Here is a 25988-nt window from a genome sequence, read left to right as displayed (position 1 = left end):
TGGCGCCATGTCGGATAAGCTGTTTTGGCGTCAGAAAACTGCTCACTGGTATGTATTATAAAGCGCCCGATATGCCGTTCGTCGTAAAGTGAAACATCGCAAAGCAAAGGACCGTCTTGAATACTTAAAAAATAAAAATAAATCATAGCATTAGGAAGATTTTCTTATACTGACCTCATGATTAAAATATGTTTATATCTATGTTATTCCTATTACAATGCATAAACATGAATGTAAGACCTAGAATACATCAGATTCAGACCATTTGGTACAACTCATGCTTTTCATCTATACTAACGCTGTGCTAATTAATCATGTCAATTTAAAAAAGTTCAAAGTCATTCTCTGATACCTAAATGAGATGATCAAAATGGTAACGCATAACAAAAGTTGTACAAAAGAATAAAAATCATGAATACTGTCGGTCTATCTATATATTCATAAAAAAAGAGTTTGCAATAGGAAACTCCCTATTGAGTCTCTTTGAAGTATTTTTCTTCTTTGATGCGTCCTGTTCTTGCAAGCTCCTATGTATTCTATTGGATCAGCATATAAATGGTTCACACGAGGCTGTTAATGACCTTTTGAGACTACAGTACATACAGTATATCTCTGTGTTAGATTGACAGGGCAGCATTTTTGAAATATGATGGTTGCCTCTTTTTATTTATTTATTCCAATCACAGAGATGAGCATAAAAGTCATATTTTCACAATACTGCAATATTCACAGCTTTTTCAGTACAATTTGCCTTTTTTTCACCGCATCTCGAGTTATAAGATAATCTAAAAAAGATAGACGTCTCAGCTGTCTTCCTGTCTGAGATCTTTTTCCTTTTTTTAACAAAAACTCTTGTCCTCTTTTGAGAGAGAGGAATTAGTCCAGATGAATGATATTTTTGTTGGGTAAGAGGCCTTAAATGAAACCAAACACATTAAACCATATCTATGAACTAACATGCAGACGTGTCTCTCTGTGTTTCACCTTTATTTGAGGTCCCCTCTACATAGGGTGACCAGATTTCCAAAAGTAAAAACTGGGACACAATAAAAATGTATTTCGAAAACAAATTACATCGCTTAAAAATAAATATTATGTAGCCCTGTGTAATTTTGGAGTTACATGCCACTCTCCTTTTGTGCAGTAATTCCTGTTAAGAGGGCAGGTTTACCAGAAGTCATCATGAGGATTGGCCTCACCCCCTTGTGATGTGTGGTGTGTAGCAAAGGAAGTGACAGCATGCTCTGTGTCCACTGATAGTGACACAGTGGTGGGTCTTTCTGGAGCTATATAATGCGCATCACTTCCTAAAGTTAGTCTGTTATGTCTGAGTCAAGTGTCTGGTGCAAGAGCTGTGAGTCTGTGCAGCTCAAGTGTCAGTAGTTGCAGAGTGACAAGCTGACCCCACACTGTGTCAGGGCTCTGGCACAGATGGTGACCCTCCCTTAGTGGAGAGGTGGCAGTGATATCCCTGTCTCTACTACAGAGTCAGCAGGGAACTTCCGTGAGGTGTGCAACTATGCTGATGTGCGGCTAAGTACCGGCCGCTATGATGGGCAGTCTGCCATGTATGATGACAATAAAGATGCCTTTGATTCAAAGACCCTTCTTGCCTGAGACTGGAGTTAATCAGGAAGAAGATGCACCCAGGAGTTCTCTTCCAGAGACTCCTCCCTGCTCTTGTGGGGGTCTGGAAGGGATGGAGGCGCTGTACCAACTGTGAGTAGAACTCAGCACTACCTCACACGCCTGTCATGGTGAAATCCCCACTACCATCGAGCGGGAGACTCAGGAGTCCTGTGAGCCAGCAGGTGCACCACACGACACTGACATGTAACTGGGGGCAGATTCTGCACATAGGGGCCCATATGAGATTGGGTAGGGGTCTAACCGTTACATTTTTGGAGGCGCTGCTGAGATGCTGAGATGCATCATCAGGACAGGCTTTTGCTAGGCTGACTAGGAAACAGGGAATGTATGCTACCAGTAATGTGCTGCAGGATGGAAGGAAGCCTAGGGGTAGTCAGGAGTATAGGAGTACCAAGTTCACTCGCAAAGCACACCCTAGGGCCTGATATGGAGTAAGGTAGATCTGGAGACAGGGCTATAGCTGTTCTAGTCACCTTGAGGCAGCTAGTCGTAGGATGCCTTAGGGGGTAGCCTGGTTAACTCGGGTCAGGAATTTCTGGGAGGGTCTGCGCTAGGAGTAGCCAACAGTAGGTGACGCCCTAAGTACTGCATGGAGAAGCCAGAGTACTCTAGCCAGTAACCAGACTACTTACCACAGAGCACATACTGGAGGATATAGTGTACAGCATACAGAGAGAGAGTTAGCCTAGCCTGAGGTAGTGCATACATGAGTAAGACACACATCAGATACATGTAGAGGTGCACTGGCATACTTTATTGCACCGAAATGGCAGCTGCCCAGCAGAGAGGAGCACCATGTGCGATTACAGCAGAAGTGAAAAGATGGCGATCGCAAGTAATGATGTCCCGCGCGGTGTGGAGAGTCCAAGATGGCGGCTCGCACCTGATGGAGAGAGCGCACATGGTGTGTGTACCACGGAGGTACCAGGGACAGAAATTACTTTCGCTAGTTTGCTATGGAGCGGAGTGAAAGCTGTGGCCACGCCGTTCTTGTCCTGCATTAATTCCCAGGGGGCTACCCTGGAAGATAGCTGTGTGGACATTGTAATTACTTGTGGAAATGATGGAGTATCTGATTGCCAGACGGTGATCACTACACAAGTCACCTCTGCTGCTAATGTGGATTGCAGCATAATCCAAAATGGCGGCTCCCGCTTCCCTGGGGCTGTGTGCAAACAGTGATATTGCAAGAAGTTGGCCGGGAGAGGCGCGAAAGAAAGAACCCCATCCTGCTGGGGGAAGTGGCGCGAAAGCTGTGCCCGCGCCCTCCTGGACTGTGACAGGCTCAGAGCCAATTCTGGGTCATGATGTGCAGCTGTGGGACCCTCCTCTAATATCCACCAGAGGGAGGGGTCCTTGCATCTGCCAATGGAGAACTGAGCTGACTGAGGGCGGAGCTGGATGTGCGCTACCTGTCCCGCAGTTGCGAGGCGCTGGTGAACAAGAGAGACTGCTGTGCCGTGTGTCTCCCTTGCCAAACACCACTACCAACTGTGTCATGGAAACTATCAAGATACACCCCTACCAACTGCCAGGAGGCTTCCTGGTGGTGAAGACGGATGGAAGAGAGGTACTGCGGTGCCTGTGTATGCAGTGCCGGCTGCCGGGCGGAGAAGCCAGCACCACTGCGAGATGCCCCCAATGTGGCATCTATTACTTATGGGCCATAGAGCCGTTTGTCCCTGGGCACGCCGAGGAGGAGATACAGCGGGAGGAGATACAGCCTTGCTGACGGTTGGAGCCTCGCCCAAAGTGAAGAGAGAGAAGGTCGATCCCGGAGAATGGGGATCGCTGCTAATGATGGTACCTGGAAAGAATGGAGCTGGGGCCTGCAACCGCAGTGAGAACCAAGAACCCCGCTGTCGGTCCCCTGCGGAGGTACCCTTACCGGCATTGGAGTCTGCCTCGTCGGACGACGAGCAAGGAAGTCCTACATCGGTGGTGATGCGCCTACCGGTGGGCCACTACAGCGGCGCTGAAAGCAAAGACAAGCGACTTACTGGTGATCCTGAGGAGCTGAGCCTCGACAGTCCCCGACAACCTGCGCTGGTGCGGCCGGAGCAGCGGACGAGTCCCACGGCCGTGGCGACTCCCAGCGTGTCGGGAGAAGTGGACCTCATCGCAAGCCAGTAGAGTGGTGAGATACCTGTCACGGTAGCTTATGACAAGATAAAATGAACACTAAATACCTGGGTTGAACTGAACGAGGCTTAGATCTAATAAAATATATTTATTCCTTAAAAAAGGTGAACACAGCAATATAGTACAATTAACAGACAAGAAGGTAACACTTACTTAGGGTTGGGGGATGGAGAAGTATCAGCTAGCAATTCTCCAGCAATCCGGTGACATTCAAGATGGTATCAGAAGAAGAACTAAAAACTGTAGGGTTGACACAGTTTATATACCTGTGTAACCCTATTCTTAACATTGAATACAGACTATTGGTGAACAATTATCTGTATCCAATCCCTAACGTGGAGACACAGATTAACCCATGCCCCCCAGCAAATTAGCCCATGTGTACTGGGACTTTGAGGGTCTTCTTTCTGTAGCCCCATAATTAAATCAGGGGCGACGACCCGTCTACCAAATGAAGTATCTGGCAGGAGCTTCATTGTTTGTTGGTGTAGACATAACACTTACAAACCACTCCAGTTTGATGTTCCTCCGCCCTCAGGTAACAATTAGAGTCTGTTGATCAATACTTAGTCTCTAGACATTGGGTCGCCCCTCTGACCATCTGCTTCCCTTTGTGCAAAGGAATCTCTGCAGGATTTTATCCCTGCCTTGGGAAACAACATTAAAGGTGAAACAGGGGAACATACATTTTCAAGGTATAACAAGGTGCAAACCACATCCCTGGACTGCAGTCCAGTTAACCCCTTGTCTCCCTGGTGAGGTCAGGGGAGGGCCATATGGGGTGCAACCCCATTAATACCGGCCACCCCCTTTCTCCCTCTACAATACCCTCTTACCTCCCACAGGCTCCGATGGAGGCGGCCGAGGAGAAAGGCCCGATCAAGGCCCAAGCGGAGCTGATGAGCGACCTACTGCATCCGGCGCTGGACGTCGAAATGGAGGAAGAAGTTCCGGTGGGGGACCCCACCCAAGATGGCGCCTTATCCCGCGATAACGATGACGTCACTTCTGGTGGCCACTGCAGAGCCGACCAGAAGCAGCCGTCGCCGCCGTTCAGCACTAGTCTGTCCAAAGAAGATATGGACAGATACCGGGAAGCCATGAAGAGTCGAGGAAGTTGGAAGCCGGGTGAGCCTGATCTGCCCAGCGTCGCCACGGGCCGTGGCATCGCCAAATTGTGGATCATAATCCCGCAACATAAGAACACATCCCCCGTCCCTCTGTTCAAGGCCACTGCCCAAACCCCTGTCCCTGTCACGTCTTCCTCTGGGTCCCAGTCGAGCCAAGGGTGGTCGGGGGAGTCACGGGACACGTCGGAGGAACGGCCTGGATCGGCCATGGACTGGGGTGAATGTTTCACATCTGATGAGGGGTCGGGAGGGAAATGATTCCTGCTATGACACCCCCTAAAATGAACCCCACTACATATAATCCTATTGTAACTGGAAGGCCTAAGCGATATGGGTCAGCTTCAAGGTCAACCCATACATCAGGTGTCTCTTCTGGGAGAGATACTGAGGAGAGTGAGACGGCGCTGTCTGTAAAAGAGCAGTATGTTGAGCATAGCACCAAATGGTGGGCGCCCATGTTTGAGGGATATTCGGAGTGTTAGACCGCACCGATTTGTACTAATGAAGGGAGATGTGGTTGACTACTGGTGGGATGTGGGCGAGTACACAGAGAAGGAACGCCAGGAAGAGTTAGAAAGACGGTGGAATGAGATACATGCGAGAATAGTTATTCCCCGGGGTTACTCTATCCTGTATGATGTAATTGCCCCTGAAGAGCCCCTGACTTGGGTGCTGCCAGGCAGAGCAGGCAATAAGAAACTGATTAGAATCAGCAGGGCTGAGAGAGCCATAGTTGCGCGCTATAAACAGTCGCATGGGCTAGAATACCCCTATGTCCCAGAACCCTTGATGCAGGAAATAGAGAAGAATAGAGAGACCTGGCTGAGGGAAGCCGTGGAGTACTACATCAAGTCCAAATCTTGTTACTCAGAGCATAGAACAGAGTCTAGACTTTGTTATTTGATGAAGATATGGAGTGTTGGGCGCAATATCTATATGCACAAGATGGAACATTGACCAGAAAATGGGCCCCCTAGATCCTACAGCATAACAGTGCTTGATGCTAATGGGAGGGAGGTAAAGAAGCCTGACCCCAGACATTACTATTGAGGTTTAGAGTCTCTGAGGGAGTAATTCATAGAGTATAAGTTCTGGGTGCAGTAATTATGTACAGTATGGGAAGATGTATTCCTGTATTGATATTATTGTTTTTGTGTTTTCTGCAGTTGCCCATTTGAAGCAAGGTTCTGCAAATGTAGGTCCAAGCGGGGATGTTGGATTCCACCAGGGGGAGATTGTAGCCCAGTGTAATTTTGGGTTTACATGTCTCTCTCCTTTTGTGCAGTAATTCCTGTTAAGAGGGCAGGTTTGCCAGAAGTCATCATGAGGATTTGCCTCACCCCCTTGTGATGTGTGGTGTGTAGCAAAGGAAGTGACAGCATGCTCTGTGTCCACTGATAGTGACACAGGGGTGGGTCTTTCTGGAGCTATATAATGAGCATCACTTCCTAAAGTTAGTGTGTTATGTCTGAGTCAAGTGTCTGGTGCAAGAGCTGTGAGTCTGTGCAGCTCAAGTTTCAGTAGTTGCAAAGTGACAAGCTGACCCCACACTGTGTCAGGGCTCTGGCACAGATGGTGACCCTCCCTTAGTGGAGAGGTGGCAGAGAGATCCCTGTCTCTATTACAGAGTAAGGAGGGAACTTCCTTGAGGTGTGCAACCATGCTGATGTGCAGCTAAGTACCGGCCGCTATGATGGGCAGTCTGCCATGTATGATGACAATAAAGATGCCTTTGATTCAAAGACCCTTCTTGCCTGAGACTGGAGTTAATCAGACAGAAGATGCACCCAGGAGTCTTCCAGAGACTCCTCCCTGCTCCAGAGACTTCTCCCTGTTCTTGTGGGGATCTGGTATGGGTGGAGGCGCTGTACCAACTGTGAGTAGAACTCAGCACTACCTCACACACCTGTCATGGTGAAATCCCCACTACCATCGAGCGGGAGACTCAGGAGTCCTGTGAGCCAGCAGGTGCACCACACGACACTGACATGTAACTGGGGGCAGATTCTGCACATAGGGGCCCATATGAGATTGGGTAGGGGTCTAACCGTTACAATTATAATGCTATTTGTCCAATAGCATCGTCATTTATGTTGTTTTATTAATTTCTCTCTCCCCTCCACATCTTTTCCCTGACTCCTCACCTCCACTATTTCTCACACAGACACAGACACTCCCTCCCCCCCAGTCTGTGTGTCTTTCCCACACTGCTAACTTTTGTCTCAGGAAGGGGCTGTGCCCCCAAAACGTTCCTGTAGCTCTTCCCATTACTATGTAGTAAAACTTAGGAAATGTTTGCAGCACAGAACCAATATATCTCTCCCCCCAGGTCTGTGTGTGTCTCTCTCTCTTTCTCCCCAGTCAGTGTGTGTGTGTCTCTCTCTCCCCAGGTCTGTGTGTGTATGTGTTTGTGTATCTCTCTCTTCTCTCCCCAGGCATGTGTGTGTGTGTGTGTGTCTGTGTGTGTGTGTGTGTGTGTGTGCATGTTTGCGTATCTCTCCCCCCAAGGTCTGTGTGTTTGTGTATCTCTCCCCCCAGGTCTGTGTGTGTTTGTGTATCTCTCCCCCCAGGTCTGTGTGTGTTTGTGTATCTCTCACCCCAGGTCTGTGTGTGTGTATCTCTCCCTCCCCAGGTCTGTGTGTGTTTGCGTATGTCTCTCTCCCCCAGGTCTGTGTGTGTGTGTTTGTGTGTGTCTCTCTCCCCAGGTCTGTGTGTGTGTATCTCTCCCTCCCCAGGTCTGTGTGTGTATCTCTCTCCCCCCAGGTCTGTGTGTGTTTGCGTATCTCTCTCTCCCCCAGGTCTGTGTGTGTGTGTTTGTGTGTCTCTCTCTCCCCAGGTCTGTGTGTGTGTGTGTGTATCTCTCTCTCCCCAGGTCTGTGTGTGTGTGTGTGTGTGTGTGTGTATCTCTCCCCAGGTCTGTGTGTGTGTATCTCTCTCTCCCCAGGTGTGTGTGTGTATCTCTCCCCAGGTGTGTGTGTGTGTGTGTGTGTGTGTATCTCTCTTTCCCCAGGTCAGTGTGTGTGTTTGTGTATCTCTCTCCCCAGGTCTGTGTGTGTGTGTGTGTATCTCTCTCTCAGGTCTGTGTGTGTTTGTGTATCTTTCTCTCCCCAGGTCTGTGTGTGTTTGTGTATCTCTCTCCCCCCAGGTCTGTGTGTGTGTGTGTGTTTGTGTATCTCTCTCCCCCCAGGTCTGTGTGTGTTTGTGTATCTCTCTCTCCCCAGGTCTCGATGTTTGTGTATCTCTCTCTCCCCCCAGGTCTCTGTGTGTTTGTGTATCTCTCTCTCCCCCCAGGTCTCTGTGTGTTTGTGTATCTCTCTCTCCCCCCAGGTCTCTGTGTTTGTGTATCTCTCTCTCCCCCCAGGTCTCTGTGTGTTTGTGTATTTCTCTCTCCCCCCAGGTCTCTGTGTGTTTGTGTATCTCTCTCTCCCCCCAGTCTCTGTGTGTGTTTATGCCTCTCCACTCTGTCTCTCCAGACCCTAACTGTCATGGGAGCAGGGGGGAGTCCATCTTTGGCCCTGGTATCAGACAGCAGAAGTATTCACTGCTTCCGGTCTTACTGAAAGGCTCCTCTGCTGCTAACCTCGCCCCCACCCTTCTCTACCAGGCCAATCATTTTCTCTCCTCCACCGCCCGCCCTTCTCTGCTGCTAACCCCGCCCCCACCCTTTATATGTATTTGGGGGGGTTTGAATTTGGTGGGGGGGATTGTCTGTGTCGGGGGAGGGAATGAGTGTGAGGAGGGGGGATTGAGTGAGAGTACTTTGCTCTCTCCCAGCCCTTTCGGCTGGCCTTCGCGGGCCTGCAAAGCCCTTCTGTGCATCAGTCATGCTGCGCAAGCAGGCCCATCCAAGGGCTCTAGGTAAGTGTGTGTGTGCTTACATTGTGTGTGTGTGTGTGTGTGTGTGTGTGTAGGGGGGGCTTATATTGTGTGTGTGTGTGTGTGTGTGTGTGTGTGTGTGTGTGTGTGTGTGTGTGTGTGTGTGTGTGTGTGTGTGTGTGTGTGTGTGTGTGTGTGTGTGTGTGTGTGTGTGTGTGTGTGTGTGTTAGAAAGTGAGGACACTGGGGCGCTACCTGAATGTGCAATGCAATGCAACGAGGCAAAAAATACACAGTGATAAGGTAATGGGTGAACGGCAGTGAGAGGCCAAAAGTATTGGAAAATATACTGGCCCAAACTGTCACTGCTGCTCAGCTGAAGGAGGACCTGTGTGCGTGTGTGCGTGTGTGCGTGTATATGTATGTATGTGTATAGGGAAGGAAAGGGTGACGGGTGTGAGAGTGAGAAGGGGGAGTGTAATAGAAAACAGGGGGGAGCGGGTTCTCACAAGGCTGCCGACACATGGGTGGGGGGCCCTCGTGGAAACTGTAGTCCTGGGCCCCGGGAAAGCTCTCTGCGCTCCTGAACGTGTGGACCCTTTGGGAATTCCGGATTCCTCTGAATCGGGAAAAGTTGGGCTATATCACTACAGTATCTCGAGTTTTAGTGGTTTCTTTACGGCTCTCCATGCCTTTTCTATATGATACACTAGTATGGATTTATTAAGATATCGAGGACCGTTTTGGTCCCTTTGTATTCAATATTGCAATAGGGTTATAGCCCTCCATATAAACGTTTTCCATTTCTGGAATGATAAACATATTTCTGGAGTTTGCCCAGTCTCTTATATATGGAAAAGGCAAGCTTGCCCATAATTCCTTACATCTGGTAGAGATATTCCTCCCTACAACTTATCCATTTATAATTTTCTGCAACTTATTTTCCTTTTCTTTGCGCTACATGTAAACCCTGTGAACATAATATGTACTTTTTAAATATCTTTGTTGTGTAGGGCGATGGGGAGCATCATCGGTGGCTAGAGCTTGTTTGTGGAAGATTACATCTTTCTCAAGTTCCCCGTTCCCCAAAAGGACAGAGGTAGTTTGCTCCATAGTGTAAGTTTTTCTTTCAATATTCCAATTATAGGGGTGAAGTTAAGTTGGTACAGCTGTTTCATATCGTTGAGTATCACTATGCCCAGATATTTAATATACCCGGGGGCCCATCTGAATGTGAAATTAGCTCTGGTGTTAGGTTTTGGTAGCTTGTGGCATACTGAGAGTGCTTCCGACTTGCTGAAATGTATATTGTACCCCGAAAGGAACCCAAAATGTGTTATTGATTGTATAATAGCTGTCATGGATTGTTTTGGGTTAGATATAAATAGCATGTTGTCAATGAATGATGAGATCTTACTTTCGCAGCTTCCCATTTTTATACCTTCAAATTCCTTAATGTCAGATAGATAACGGATACCGGTTCCAATGCTAGTATAAACAGGGGGGACAGCGGGCATCCCTGGCGAGTCCCTCTACCCAAGCAAAAACAATTTGACATTTGGTTATTTACAATAATTGGTGCTGTTGGTTTCTCGTATATGCCCCAAATCATCTTCAGGAAGACTCCCTTGATTCCAAATTTTAACTGGTGAGTGCAATAGATGTTTCCATGCAATTTGCTCAAAAGCCTTTTCGACATCAAGCCTGAGTATTATATTGTTCCCTTTTACTGTGTTGGAGACATGTTTCCTGTTGTACTAATTATAATTGTTAATACTCTCCAAATATTCCATGTGCAACTTCTATTTGGGATGAATTCATGTCTGATCTTGTGTTATTAATGTGTCTACCATGGGTTTAATTCGATTTGCTAAGATTTTTATCAGGAGTTTGAAGTCTTGATTCAGTAATGATCAGTACGAGACTGGATCTTCAACATCTCGTTCCTTTGTGTGGAGCACTTTAATATAGGCCGAATTAAATGGATGTGATAGTGGTTCTCCTCTCATTACCTGTACTTTTTAAAATATGTCTGTCAAATAATGGTGTTACTTCCTGCTTTAAGAGCTTGTAAAATTCTCCTGTTATGCCATCTGGTCCTGGAGCTTTCCCACTTTTTAATGTGGATATTGCCCCTTGTACTTCGTCTAAACACTGGTTTACGGGGGCAAATTAGAATATGTAAATTCTTTTTATTGCGTTTGGGGAGTTGTATTAGGCACCAGAAAGCCTCACGATATTGTCTTTCGGCATATAGTCTTTCGGTTTATAGTATCCTTCAAACACCCCTAATATCTCTCTAGTTTTGGTTGCTCTTTTCCCTGTGTTGGGTTTTATTGGCGTATCTATCGGTGGTGTGAAGGTGTCCCCCGATATTGTTTTGTTGCTAGGAATTGTCCTGCTTTGTTGCCATGTTTGTGGTATCTATGTTTGCTTGGGGATGCTGTAAACTCAAATCTTTTTTGTAGGGTTAGTTCATGCTCCCTCTTTGCGTGTAAGAATTTTTCTTTATTCCCTGGTTAGGGGTATGTTTTAAAAGTCTTAAAGGCCTTTGTGAGTATTGCTGCAGCTGCTAATATTGCTTCATTGGCTTTCTTTTGATTAAAGCTGACATATCTGATAATGTTCTCTCTTTGTACCGCTTTAGCGGTCTCCCAGAATAGATTTTCCTGCTTTCTGTGTTGGATACCAGAAGCCAAGGGTTTCCGCTCTGTCTGCAAAAATGTTTTGAATTGTTTATTTGCTGCTAATGCAGCTGCAAATCTCCATCCTCCCTGGGAGGTGAGTACTTTGTTCCACTCCATCGCGAAGTATACTGGGGCGTGGTCAGAAATTGTTAAGATTCCTAGGCCAGCTTTGTTAGCCTGGTTTACTAGATTGTTGAAGACCAAGAAGTGATGTTGGATTAGAGAGGGGTTGAAGTGTCTCCAGATATCAGTGGCACTCAGCATATTACAAACATTTTGTAGAAATTTGTTTTTATAGGGTTTTTAAAACATTTTTTTATTTCTTTGATTCTATCTAGCTTTTCGTCAAAGACTTACCGTATTATTCAACTTATCATTATTGAAGATGCAGTATTGCACCATTGTTTTTTATTTTTTCCCCCTTTCAGTACCTGCGCTCCCCAAGTTTTCTACACTGGGAAGAATTTGGGAACAAATTCTGAAAAAGGGTTTTGAGCTGCATGTCTTTTTGAATTTGATATTGCTCATTGTGCACTTCTATCACTTTATTCTTAATATTTTATATCACGATTAATTCACATATTATTCACTGGTTATTTGGCACTTATTACTGTATCTAATTTATTATTTAGCACTTAATATTGCGTTTCATTACGAGCGCCTTTTACACTGTTTTGTCTTGCTATCCTGGAGAATGACATATGTGGATTAGAGCAGAAGGTAAATTCCCGCTCTGTGGGGTTGAAGTGTCTCCAGATATCAGTGGTGCTCAGCATATGACTGGCACCCCCTGAAGAAGGTCTCATTGTGCAGACCGAAACATTGGTGTTTCTGTGCCTGCTTTCAAATATATTCTTGAAACGTATTATTGAGAGCTATCTCGCGATTTCCGGTCCCACCATCGGTATCGTATACCCACTGACACTTTGTATAAATGTGTTTTTATGGTGTTTTTCTTTTTTTTCCCCATTTCTTTGACTCTTTCTATCTAGACTTTCGTCAAAGACTAAGTTGAAGTCTCCTCCCAGAATCAAAGGGACTTGTGTTAAGGTCTGACTTAATGCAGTAATTTTTGTTAGTGTTTCTGAGAAGAAGCTGGTGTCTAGGCTGTAAGGGGCATATACATTCACCATAATGACTCACCTGCCAGCCACTGAAACTTCCACTTTAATATATTTACCATTACAATCACTCTCGATATTATTGACAGTATAATGTAGCCATTTTTTGATTATTATAGCTACTCGCCTCTTTTTCCCATGAAAGGAGGACAACCAGCATTCCTATACCCATTGCCTTTTTAATTTATTGTGTTCTACTTTGTCTAAGTGTTTTTTTTGAAGAAATGCCAAATCCGCCCTTACATTTTTTAATTGTTGTAATATTTTGGCTCTCTTAATAGGTGAATGTATGCCTTTCACATAACATGTAAAGTTTGAGCTTAATCATAGAGCCGATATATATTGTTTGATTTGGAGTCCGTGTAGTGAATGCTTTGCAAGTTCTATACGCAAGTGTCTGCTTGTGCCCGGTCAGCCTCCCAGCCTGGCATCTCGCCCACTTTACACCTTCCAATGACACTCAGTTTCTTGGATTTGTCTGAGGTATGTTATAGAGATCTGCAACAGATCAAAATTAATAAACAATAACAGTTAACATACAACTTTATCATTCTATTCATTTTGTGTTAAATACTCATGAATCCTGAGCTAAGTTTCACTTTGAATGGTTCTGATATTGTAGGTCTGAGAGGGCGGGGGGTGAGGGATGGGTGTGGTACGATGGAGGGGTGGATGAAAGGAGGATGTTGGTGTGGGGGAGGAAGGAGATGGGGAGTGAGGGGGGGGGGGATAAATACTCGTCTATAGTCCCAGTTTCAGTCTGTATTGAGCCATCTAGGTGTTGTTGCTTGTTCTAGGATACAGTAGCTCTTGATTTTTATTCTTTCAGTTGCCTTCTGTGTGTTGTCATTATTGAACTTTTGTGTACATTTCTGTGCCTCTTCTGGGCTGTTCATGAATATGCTCCCTTTTCCAGTTTGTATCCAAAGTTTAGCCGGGTACAAAAGTGCAAACTGAATCCCCTCTTGTACAACTTGGAGCATACTTCTGAGATCGAAATTCTGTTGCCATCTACTTTAATTGGCCCTTTTTGTTTTGTATGCTGTAAATAGTTTGTTCCTTTCTGCTCAGTCCAGGTACCGTGCGATCACTGGTCTCAGTCTGCTTCCTGATTCTGTCCTGGGTGGCCCTATTCAGTGAAAGCTTTCCATTTTGAAAGTGTCTCTTCCGTGTTCAATTCTATGTATTCGGGAATGATTTTGATTAGTAGTGTGGCCAGCTGGTGTCCTCCAGTGTTTCTGGAATTCTATTAACCGTAAATTGTTCCTTCTGGACCTATTTTCGTGGACCTGCATTTTATTTTTGAGTATTGTTTGTACCGCTTCTAGTTGCAGGTTGTGTTATTCATGTGATCATATCTTCCGAGTTGCCAATTCTTTGTTCTGCATCCTTGATTTTTTTCTTTCTTTTGTGAGGATAGTTGTCCCTGAATACTTTCTAACCACACAAAACACACCACAAGGAACATAACACTTAACACTAAAGCTGAAAATAAAATAACTATTTATTAAAACAAAGGAGCCTGCTGCAGCGGGTCATCAAGGGGTTAAAACCCAAAACCCTACTTAAGTGGTGTGTTTTGTGTGGTTTGTCTGTTTTTTTTTTTTTTTTTTTTTTTTTAACTCAGATTTTTATTGCAATGTAACAGCAAAAAATACATTATCAAATATTTTTTTTTTTTTTGTCTTGTATGAAAACAATATCTTAACAACTGAGAGAATAGCAGTGAGATCTTTCTAAAAAGGACAAACAGACACTTATAATAAAACTTAAAGGGGGAGACAATACCCACTCACAATAAAAAAAAAAAAAAAAAAAAAAAAAAGGGGGGGAGGGAGTGGGAAGGTTTGGGTGGGGTGGGGAAGGATGTGGGTGAGGTATGTAGAGTGAGGTGGTAAGGGGTGCATCTGAGGCCCGAATCCAAACACGAGTGGACTGGGTCGTTTCTCTAATTGCTAATATTATAATGCTGCTAAATAGGTTCTTATGGATATAGAATACAACCTGTAAGCTCCCCCCAAGGAGAACGCATCTACAACTATCATAGCCAGATTGAGGTCCTCTCTATCCCCGGGATATCTGTCTGTTCTAGCCAGGGCGTCCAGACTTTTAGGAAATTGTCACCAGTGTCGTTAACTAAACTCGTTAACTTTTCCATCTGGCAAACGAACCAAATTCGATTTCGAATCTTTGGGATGGTTGGAATATCAGATTGTTTCCATAATGCTGCGATCTCGCACCGCGTTGCAATTGCAAAATGGGCAATTAATTTGTTGTGTGCTTTGGTAAGGCCCGTTAATGGCCTGTTCAGGAGGAACAGCCACGGGTCTGGGGGTATTGTGAGATCGAACAGTCTCTGAATCCAATGTCTAATCGCCTCCCAGAGCGGAGAGATCCGAGGGCAGGACCACAGCATATGTAACAGGTCGGCTGATCCTCCGCACTGGCGGGGGCACAGGGGGGAGGATCCCGGCACAAACCTTGATAATTTCAGTGGGGTGAGGTACCATCGCATTAGGACTTTATATGCGTTCTCCTTAAGAGTGGTGCATATGGAGCTCTTTGCAGTGGCCATGTAAATAGCGCTCCAATCTTCATCCTCTAAGTTTTCTCCTAAATCTGTTTCCCATTGAGATCGGAATGAGGGTATCTGCTGTGCATGTTCACCAGAACTGATCACCTCTCCGTAGATCTGTGATGTAAGTCCCTTTGTGTCGGTCTCAGCCAGACAGAGCTTTTCGAAAGATGTTAATAGGGGGTATGGGGCAAATTTATTATAAAAAGCCCTGATCTGGAGGTATCGAAAGAATTCTGAGTGGGGCATCTCTTTTTCTTCTCTGATATTGTCGAATGTTTTGATTTTTCTATTATGTCCCTCCAGATCTCTAATCCGATTGTAACCCTTCTGCCTCCAGATTGAGGTATTACCGACCGATAGACCCGGAGCGAATTCAGGATTATTCCAAATGGGTGTCACCATGGAGTGTTTTGTCGTGAGGGAATGCCTGTTTTTTGTAGCCTCCCAGATTGACAGTGAGTTGGTCATTGAGGATAGCGGCATTGTGGCAAATTTTTGCGCTGTTTTAGGTAACCAAATTAAACTGCTGAGCTCCAAAGGTGCGCATGCGGCATTTTCTATTTCTACCCATCTCTTCGATTTCGGGTTAGATTGCCATTGTACAATTTGGCTTAATTGTGCCGCCTTGTAATATGATAGCAGGCAGGGTACTGCTAGGCCGCCAGCCAGCACAGGTCTTGTCATATTTAGTTTACTTACCCTCGGTTTTTTACCTCCCCAGATAAATTTGTAAATGTCAGATTGAAGTGAGTGTATGTCCCTCAATCTGAGTGGCACTGGAAGAGTTTGGAAGAGGTATAATATACGGGGGAGTAGGTTCATTTTGACACTATGGATACGTCCAATCCAGGATATCCTTTTGGATGTCCACTTCTGTAAATCAGATTTTAGGGTCCGAATCAGGTTGGGGTAATTTGCATTGTACACGTCCTTTACAGTTTTGGTGATGTGGACACCCAAGTATTTTATGTGGTTTTGTTGCCAGTTAAATTTGAAATTTAATTTTAGTAATTTCTCTGTGTGTCTAGGGAGGTTGACATTGAGGGCTTCCGACTTGGATTGATTGATTTTGAAGCCGGAGACCTTAGCGAATCGATCTAGTAGGGCGAATAGGTTTGGCAGGGAAGTAAGGGGTTTTGTGATAATCAAGAGGATGTCATCCGCATACAGGGCCGCTTTATGGGTTTGGGAGTATGCGTTTAACCCTGAGATGTCTGGGTTTCCTCTGATTTGCGCCGCCAGTGGTTCGATACAAAGGGCAAATAAAAGTGGGGATAATGGGCAGCCCTGTCTCGTGCCACTCTTTATTTGGAATGGCAGAGAGGGGTAGCCTTGGTGTATGACCCTGGCGGTGGGGTTAGAGTACAGCGACAGAATCGCCTCGCTCACCCGATCTCCAAAGCCAAATGTTGCAAGCGTCTCTTTTAAATATGGCCAGTCTATCCTATCGAAAGCTTTTTCTGCATCCAGACTTAACAACATGCTTTGAGTTGCCTTACTATTTGCCAAATCCAACAGATCAATAAATCGTCGTGTATTATCCGCTGCTTGCCGGCCCTTGATAAATCCGACTTGATCTGGGTGTATAAGTCTGGGTAGGATGAGACTAAGTCTATTGGCCAGTAATTTAGCGTATAATTTGACATCGGTGTTAATTAATGATATAGGCCGGTAGCTTTTGCAATCTAGCGGGTCTTTCCCCGTTTTATGTATTAGTGATATTGACGCCTTTAACATCTCTTTGGGGATGGGGGCTCCCGCTAAAATAGCGTTAAACATGCGGAGCAACCTAGGGGCGAGTAGCTCTATAAATTTCTTATAATAAAGCCCTGAAAATCCATCTGGCCCAGGGGCCTTTGATGGTTTCAACTCTTTAATGGCTTGCGACAGTTCTTCTATAGTGAAGTCAGCGTTCAGGGCTTCTCTGTCTGTGTCCGTCAATCTCCCTAGATTTGAGCTGGTTAAGAAATCTCTTAGTGCACCGCTCGTTTTGATGTTATGTGCCACTTTTCCACCATTATATAGTGTTTCATAAAATGAGCCGAATTCGTCTACTATTTTCTGAGGATTAGACGTGGGGGTACCAGATTTTAAGCGTATAGCTTGGATGTTATACTTAGCTTGCCTATCCTTTAGCATGCGGGCCAACATTGTATCCGGCCTGTTCGCTTTCTCAAAAAATCTCCTCTTTGACCAACTCAGTGAATTGTCCGCCCTGGAGGCTAGGAGCATGTTAAGTTCAATTTTGGCGTCTTTTACCTCCTGCAAAATTTTATGGTCTGAGGTTTTTTTATGTTTAGAGGAGAGAGTCTGCAATTTGGTTTGGAGAGTGATAATTTTGGACTCCCTTTCTCGTTTTCGTCTGGCTGTGATATTTATTAACGTGCCGCGTAATGTTGCTTTATGAGCTTCCCAAAGAACTAACGGTGAGTCGACAGAGCCTGTATTTATATTAAAGAATTGGTCTATTTCGTTGTCAATAATATCACAGATCTCGGGAATTTTTAAGATTGATTCATTTAGTTTCCAGTTCGTCCCAGGTCTATCCGTACGAATATTATTGCACCTTAGCTCTATTGGTGCATGGTCAGACCATGAAATATCATGGATCCCAGCTCGGGTGACCATAGGAACCAGGTGACAAGACACGAAGAAGTAATCAATTCTGCTGTATGAGCCATGAGGGTGAGAGAAGAATGTGTAATCCCTGTCTGCCGGATGTAATTCTCGCCATATATCTGTAAGCTGGGTGGTCTTGAGGCCCCGGCGTATCGAGACGCCCGCTCCCTTGTTATATTGACCTGCAACCCCTGACCTATCTAGGTGCGGTTGCATGACCATGTTAAAGTCACCCGCTAGTACGACGCTCCCTTGAGATACTGAGCTCAAGGTTCTGAAAAGCTTATCAAAAAAGATCGTACTCTTTTCACAGGGGGCATATACGCAAGCTAGTGTAATTTTCTGTCCCCTAATCGCCCCCACTACTATGATGTATCTGCCCTCACTGTCGCGCTTAGTTAACTGCACTTCAAATGGAATGCTATTTCGAATTAATATAGCTACCCCGCGTTTTTTAACCGCTGCGGCAGCTGAGAAAACCTGAGTAAAATCTTTGTCAAGATGTTTGGGGGCGCTAGATCTGCTGAAATGTGTCTCTTGCAAGAAAAGAACCTCAGCGTGTTTCCTTTTGTAGTCTGAAAAAGCCAACTTCCGTTTGGTTGGGTTGTTAAAGCCCTGCACGTTGTGAGAAATAAGTATCAACGCCATTTATTAATGTGTGTATAAATCAGCGTCTGGGTAACTTGAAACTCACCCAAGTCCCCGTCCTTCGGACATATCCGACTCACTGCCCCGAAATACACCCACTCCACCTGTTTTGTGTTTCGCCGGTCTGGCTGATGTACCTCTGGAAGGGGGAGGGAGGGAGAGGCGGGGGAGAGGGGGGGGAGAGGGTGGGGAGGAGGTGTGCGGAAGGGGGGGAGAGGGAGGGGTGGGAGAGGGGACCACACAGAGGTAAAAACAGAGGGGAAAAAATAAAAAAGAGAGTGTATACATAACATTAACATTACAATGACATCAACTAATAAGAAAACAAGAGTCCACCCCGGGAGCCCCCGAGGGTGTCTCTTGCGCCCATGGGGTTGGTCTCTTGGTCCAGTCTTACCAAGGGATTTCCCCTTCTTACTGTGACCCGCCCCCCCTGGGACTTGTTTGCGATCCCTCTGTCTCCGGGACCGTATCTGGAAACGCATGCACGCCGACATGGAGAACCCCGCCGGCGCGTTTTTATTAATCAGCTAGTATATTTAACTCCTTATAACTTCTCAACGTTGGAAACTGAAACAGAAACTGCATATTATAAACACAATAGAAAATTTAACCCGTTTATCTTCTTTCGTCCTCCTTATGCCACTCCTCTAACTTGGAGCTCTACAACCAACCCCTTAACTAATTAACCCCGACTAGCTCCTAGTCCTCTGGTCTGTTGCGGTCGTGGCCCTAGGTTTCCTCTTTTATTTGGAAACACTATTATGCATTAGAGCATTTACATAGGTGATCCGATTTACCCCTCCCCCCTACCTGCAATTTGGAACCCTTCAGGCCGAACGATTGTCCCTTGTCAGTCTGTACTACCTAACCTAACTATCCCCCTTTGGATAGTGATCTGCAAGTCCCCCCGCGGCCGTATGTAGAGACCCCTCTATATGTACTCTTTGGGCGCAACGGCAATGATATGACTCCCAACTTAAGTATTTCATTATCTATAGACCTCCGGCGTCTACGTTGTTGGGTCACATAGCTGACCCTGTGCTATATACCCTGGTAACTCAAGCTGGGAGGATATCCCCACATCTGGTACTGGGTAGATAATGATACGGGTTGTTATCTCTAATGATTGGCCGTGGAGCTCACCTCTCTATTAATGTCGTTCATATTGATCCCTGTGGTGGGGTTAGGATCTAAGTGTGGGGCTTATAGGCGCAATACCTGTAGGAGATGCACATACCTGTTAAACTATCCAGTTTAGGGAGATATCTGTCTTCAGGGGTTATATGTCATCCCCCAGCCCCCCTCTACCCACCCCCTCCCACCCTCACCTCCCCTCCCTCTTCCCCCCTCCCTGTTACACCCCCCCCCTCTTCCCCCCTCCCTGTTACACCCCCCCCCCCCCCCCTTCCCTCAAAACTTTTTTTATTGTGTGTGTGGTTGTTTGTGCAAGATCATCAATCTGGGGGGTAACCCCAGTTTGGGGCCGCCATGTCCGGTCTCCCGCAGAGTGGTCTCGTCGCGATCACGCTCCTTCCAGGTTCGTAGCCCTCTGCGTCCTCGGGGGGAACTCTGTGTCAACGCTCCTCTTTGGCCAGCTTGGGGAGGATGTGAGACGTCTACATGCGCCACCGCTGCTAGTTCCCACTGCGCAGGCGCCCGGTACCAGTTCTCGCGAGAGGACGACGCTGGACGATGACGTCACTAGGAAAGCCCGCGGAGAGCAGTGTAGGTCCCGCGCTTCTCAGGGATGGAGCGAGGCAAGATGGCCGCTGCTCCGAAAACGTAAGTGGATCCTTCTGCCTTGCTGGGTTCTGTATCTCCTTTCAAGAGATTGGTACGGGCTGTGAGAGGGGTCCGGTGCAGTCACAGGGTCAGTAGGGGCTTCATTGGGATTGGTTGGAACAGTATATTCCCGTGGTTGTGTATAAACAGGAGCGGCCTATGGAGGGCTCATTATCTCAGCTGTGGGTCACCATCTCGGTTTATGGGGACGCGGGAGCGCCATCTTGTGCCGCCGCATGGTGAGGGGGACTCAATGCTGATCCCAGGACCCTCCGCAGGAATCCCTCAGTGTCCTCCACTCTTTTTAGGATATGTGTCACTCCGTTCTTAAAAACCATTAAGGCACACGGGAATAGCCAGCGGTACCTTACTTCTTGGTCACGCAGTGTTCTGGTAACGGTGGCTAATGCTCTTCTTTTTGCTAGCGTGGCCGGTGACAGATCCTGGTAAACTTGAAATTTTATTTGCTCAAACTCCACCACCTTCAGTTCCCTTGCTCTCCGGCATGTTTCTTCCTTGGTGCGGTAGTAGTGGAATCTAAGCACCACGTCCCTCGGGGGATCTCCTTGCTGAGGTCTTCCCCGCAGCGCCCGATGGCACCTGTCCAGAACCAGGTCTCTGGCTGCCATGTCTGGGAATAAATGTTCTAGCCACCTCGAGGTGAATTCCTCTGGATCTGTGATAGATTCTGGGACCCCTCTAAGCCGTATGTTACAGCGCCGATCGCGGTTCTCCGCGTCCTCAATTTTATCTTCTAGGGAAGTTATCTGTGCCTTTAGGGTGGATATTTGAGTCTGCGTTTGTACTGTGGTTGTAGCTGTCTCATCTGCCCTGGATTCCAAAGCGGCCGTACGCTCCCCTATTGCGTCTACATCCTTCCGAAGTGCCCAAAGTTCAGACTTAAAGAATTGTTTCATATTGCTGCAGAACTCTTTCATGTCCTTACGTCTCACTACAGCCAAATCGTCTGGTTCTTCAGGTGAGGAGTCCAGTTCTGGGTCTGCTGATGCTGTCTGCACTGAAGATTCAGGTATGTCCGCCCTGGCAGTCTCTTTGTTCTTAAAATAATTAGACACCGGCTGTGATTTTTTCCTTAAAGTTTTGGTTGATGCCATCTCTGTATATTTAGACACGTTCTGCAGGTTCTGAATTATGCAGTTACTGTGTTTTTGCTGGAGTTATGTCGTTTTGAAACGCCGGAGGGGATGGAGCTCACACTCTAAGCTGCCATTCACCTCCTTGGCCACGCCTCCTCTCCGTCTGTTTTTAACTATTACAAGTTACACTATGATTTTCTTTTTTGTCTTTGTCCCTATGCTATGGACCCCTGGATTGGAGACATTCCCTTGATTGGACCACTTGGATCCTTTCCCCGTCTATTTTTTGGTCTTCATTTTGGACTTATTGGACATTTCTTTATGGGCGCTGGTTTGTATCTGTTCTTTGTTGCATCTCTGGTTTTGTTCTACTAGTGTTCCTGGCTGCACTGCAAACATTGTATTTTCTTATTTTGTTATACTTTATTATTATTATTTTTTATTAATTTTTGTTATATCCCCATTTTCAAAGGGATTGTAGCACCAAGGCACTTTCTTATGTGTTTCCTGAATACTTTCTACTATCTTTTGCATGGGCTCCAGCTTGTGTCCTGTATTGGTGTGATGCTCTTAATTGCTTGCCTTGCTTCCACCTCACACTGGTCAACTTCAAGCTCCTGCTCCCACATCTTATCTTGTTTTGATTACTTTGGAGCCATGTTCTGCACTGCTTTGGTGGTAAACTTATCAATGTATTGTCACGTCTTGTAAGGAGTTTATTTTTTATCAAAGTGTAGATGATTTTTTTACGGACACCGGAGCTTCATGCTCCCCCTCTATTCTGTTATGATTTTATTTGTGTAAGGATTCATGTTGTTCTCATATTTGTTGTATATGATGTGGTGTGTGAAGTCATATGGGTCTTCCACTTAGGAGGACTAGTACTGAGGCTCCATATATACAATTGGTAAGTATATTTACCGTGGGGTCTCCTGTATAATCCATACTGAGCATGCCTGGCCTATGGGTATTTTGTGTGTTGCTGCATCTATGCCCAAGGCCTAATTAGACAGTTTCTGCTCCTTGCATGAGTGGTATCTCACCCATCTCACCCAGGGCTTCTTTCTCATTTTGCAGGCTCACTACTCACTTGCTGGTGTCTCTCTCGGGCCCCTTCTCCCTCTGCAGTTTGTCTCTATTATTTTGTCCCTATCACTGAGTCTGTGGCGGCCTGGTTGGGCTTTTCAGTGCGCTTCACCGCCTCCACACTGTTAGCGGACACCATTTTAGGCGTTTATTCTCGGGGATACAACCCACTTTTTACTGTCTTCTTTGAGTCCCCCTCGGTTTCCAGTGAATAGGGATTTGTTTCCTACCTTCTCCGCAGGTCTGTACACCCCTCTGTCTGCATCCGTGTTGCTCCGGTTCACTGTGTTTCTGTCACGCTGTGCTCACCACTAAAAAGGCGGGACCACGGTGCTGATGTGGGAAAGGATATAACGCCACCCACAGCCATGGGGGTGCGTCTGGATTGTAGATTTGGTCGGGGTAGCCGGGTTGGGGTTGGAGAGGTACGGATGGTCGATATACTTGCCGGGGTCAGAGTAGGAGAGGTGCAGAACGTTGCAGGTACTATTAGCCATGTTAGGGTTTGGAGAGGGTAGAGTCGTCGTTGTCCGGTTGCCAAGGTCAGGTTTAGAGAGAGTAGAATGGTTGTTTGTCCGAATGCCGAGGTCAGGTCTGGAGAGTTGCGGATCGTCGTGGAAAGCCGGGTACATAGAATAAGGAACAGCAAGACAAGGCAAGACTGTGGAGTCAGAGAAGAGGTTAGTACAACGCAACTGGTTCTATGCTCAGCCGATTTGCCAGTTGGGCAGCTGAGCATATGTAGGAGAGAGCGTTCAATGAGGTACCTGCAGCGTGAAAGTAAGTGCAAGGTGAGGACTGTGGTACGGCAGGGTGCAGGTGCTGAGGGACCTTCAGTTAGAGCGTGCGCTCTATTGAGCACTATTGAGTGCTTCCAGCAGACCATTTGGTGATTCTCTATAGCAGGGGTGCGCAAACATTTTGCTCCTGCGCCCCCCTGGCTCTTGTCCTCAGGTGCTCGCGCCCCCTCCTTCGCTCAGGGTGGAAAATAATGACACGAAGGGTCATGTGATGTCACGTGACCCGCAGCATCATTTGCCGCCGCGTTGCCATGGAGACGCTTCTAGATGCTGGCTAAAGCAAGGTAAATTGAGGTTCCAGAGGCCTCACTCGATTCCACAGCATTTCATTTTAATGCCTTGGGGATGAGTGCGGGTCCTCTGCAACCGCCCGCACCCCTCCCAGAAAAATCTTGCGCCCCCCAGCCTTGGGGCTGCGACAGCGTTTGGAATCTGTAACCGACTGAAAAAATCGATTTTAAGGAATACCACAATGTGAAATCCTTAAAATTAAAAAACACAATAGGGGAAACATGAATATTAACATACATTTTTAAAATAAAATACATTTTAATAACTTTAACAATTAAAAACATAAAATCAATTCAATTTAAATAATTCAATTAAAATAACATTTTATTTATTTATACAATGTTTTACCAGGAAGTAATACATTGAGAGTTACCTCTCGTTTTCAAGTATGTCCTGGGCATAGAGTTATGATGACAGATACATGGTTACTAATACATAATTACATTAAGTGAACATTATATACAACACATTCCATGCACAGTAAGAGATAACATATGTTATAGGCTTATGTAACAGTTACAGGCCACATTAAAATGTGAGACAGATTTAGTTTTGAAAGAACTTAGACAGGTGGCGGATGTGAGAGTCTCCGGTAGACTGTTCCAGTTGTGGGGTGCACGGTAAGAGAAGGAGGAGCGACCGGATACTTTGCTGAACCTTGGGACCAAGTGTAAGTTATTCCCCATATTTATTTTGTGAGCAAACGTTTTCGGCAATTAACGTGGTAAGTAATAATAAGTACAGATCTGTACTGAGAGACGCACAAGTGGGCCCGCCGTCTGCTTCTGCATTCAACCCTCGAAAACCAATCCTAATATTGAGAAACTGGTAAGTGAAATGCAAGCTCAGAAATCACATTGAGATATTTAACATTCAGATTTCATTCTTTTTTTTTTAAATTAGGATTTCAAGTTTTTTTTCTCTTCTCAATAAAACATTTTTGTACTATTGTAATGTTTTTATTATCCCGGTTTACTTTGAGGGTTATTTCGTTTAGATTTAGCTATTAATTTAAACCTGATATAGGGGGCAGTAGGACAATGGCCCGCCAATATATTTGTGCCCATTTATTGACATGCCTGCTCTATAACCACCTTATAGTGGTATTCAGTTGACATTACATAGTTCAGGATCCAAGTTGGATTATTTCTGACAACAAAATTTATAGTCATGATGAAAATAGTTTGGGAGAAAATTGGGGCACTTGTTTCTCTCTGGCTAGATGTGTGAGAGGATATAACTATACACGGGTTGTGTGTCCTACTGTAACACAGGGGTGCGGAAACTTCTAGAGCTGCGGCCCCCTGCCTGGCAGCCATAGTTACATAGTAGATGAGGTTGAAAAAAGACGTACAGTTGCGCTGACGAGTATTCTAAAACTTGCCTTAAACATGCCTTGGAAAATCTGGGGCTATCACCAAGACCCAGATACATGCTGCAACATTTCAGTGACATTGCTGCAGAGACTAATGACCCATCGGATTAACACAGCAGGGGTCCCTGGCAGTCCCATTCAAACTGAAACTACAGAAATGTCACTGAAATGTTGCAGCATGTACCCAGGATGTACCTGGGTCTTGTTGGTGATTGCCCCAGATTTGTTTTAGAATACTCGTCGGCACTCCAGTACATCCATCAAGTTCAACCTATGCTAAATCTAGACAACAGATACTTTATCCCATATCTATACTTGCTTATTGATCCAGAGGAAGGCAAACAAAAGACCCCAGAGTCATATCATCCAATGATATCTCATAAGGGGAAAAATAAATTCCTTCCTGACTCCAAGAATTGGCAATCGGATTAATCCCTGGATCAACATCCTTCCCATGTATACTTATTTGGTATATCCCTGTATACCTTTCCTTTCTAAAAAGATGTCCAACCTTTTTTTTTGAACAAAGCTATTGTATCTGCCATCACAGTCTCCATGGGTAATGAATGCCACATTTTAACTGCCCTTACTGTAAAGAACCCTTTCCTTTGTTGCTAGTGAAATCTCCTTTCCTTCAACCTTAAGGGATGGCCCTGAGTCCTTTGTACTGTACTGCCCGTGGGATGAATAGTTCTTTTGAACGCTCCTTGTGTTGTCCCCCAATATATTTGTATATAGTTATCATATCCCCTCTTAGACGCCTCTTTTCTAATGTAAATAAATCTAATTTAGCTAGCCTCTCCTCATAAATTAAATTGTTCACCCCCTTTATTAATTTGGTGGCTCTTCTCTGCACTCTCTCTAGTTCCATAATGTCTTTTCTTAGGATTGGTGCCCAAAATTGTACTCCGTATTCAAGGTGTGGTCTTACTAATGCTTTCTAAAGGGGCATAATTATGTTTACTTCCCTTCCATCCATTGCCCGTTTTATGCAAGATAAGATCTTTTTTGCCTTTGCAGCTACTGCATGACTTTGGGCACTATTGCTAAGCCTGCTGTCTACAAGCACTCCTAAATCCTTCTCCATCAAGGATTCCCCCAATATATCTCTATTTAATTTATAAGTCGCCTTTTTATTCTTGCATCCCAAATGCATAACCTTAC

The 25988-nt window shown here is 45.6% G+C and overlaps 1 protein-coding gene across 3 annotated transcripts in view; it reads left to right on the top strand.

The window, feature by feature from the left end:
* NIM1K (NIM1 serine/threonine protein kinase) overlaps positions 1 to 25988 on the top strand; it is a 99642-nt gene that overhangs the window by 42347 nt on the left and 31307 nt on the right. The window contains exon 1 of one of the 3 annotated variants that reach the window (XM_075588992.1): positions 9761 to 9853. The exons of the other annotated variants lie outside the window; for them this stretch is intronic. The gene's annotated coding sequence lies outside the window, so the exon portion shown is untranslated. Of the gene's footprint in view, positions 1 to 9760; positions 9854 to 25988 lie in introns of those variants that run through there. 3 annotated transcript variants of the gene reach the window in all.

Source organism: Ascaphus truei, chromosome 1, assembly GCF_040206685.1.
Source record: "Ascaphus truei isolate aAscTru1 chromosome 1, aAscTru1.hap1, whole genome shotgun sequence".
In the NCBI taxonomy this organism is placed as follows: Eukaryota; Metazoa; Chordata; class Amphibia; order Anura; family Ascaphidae; genus Ascaphus; species Ascaphus truei.
This window is presented reverse-complemented; position numbering and strand designations above follow the sequence as displayed.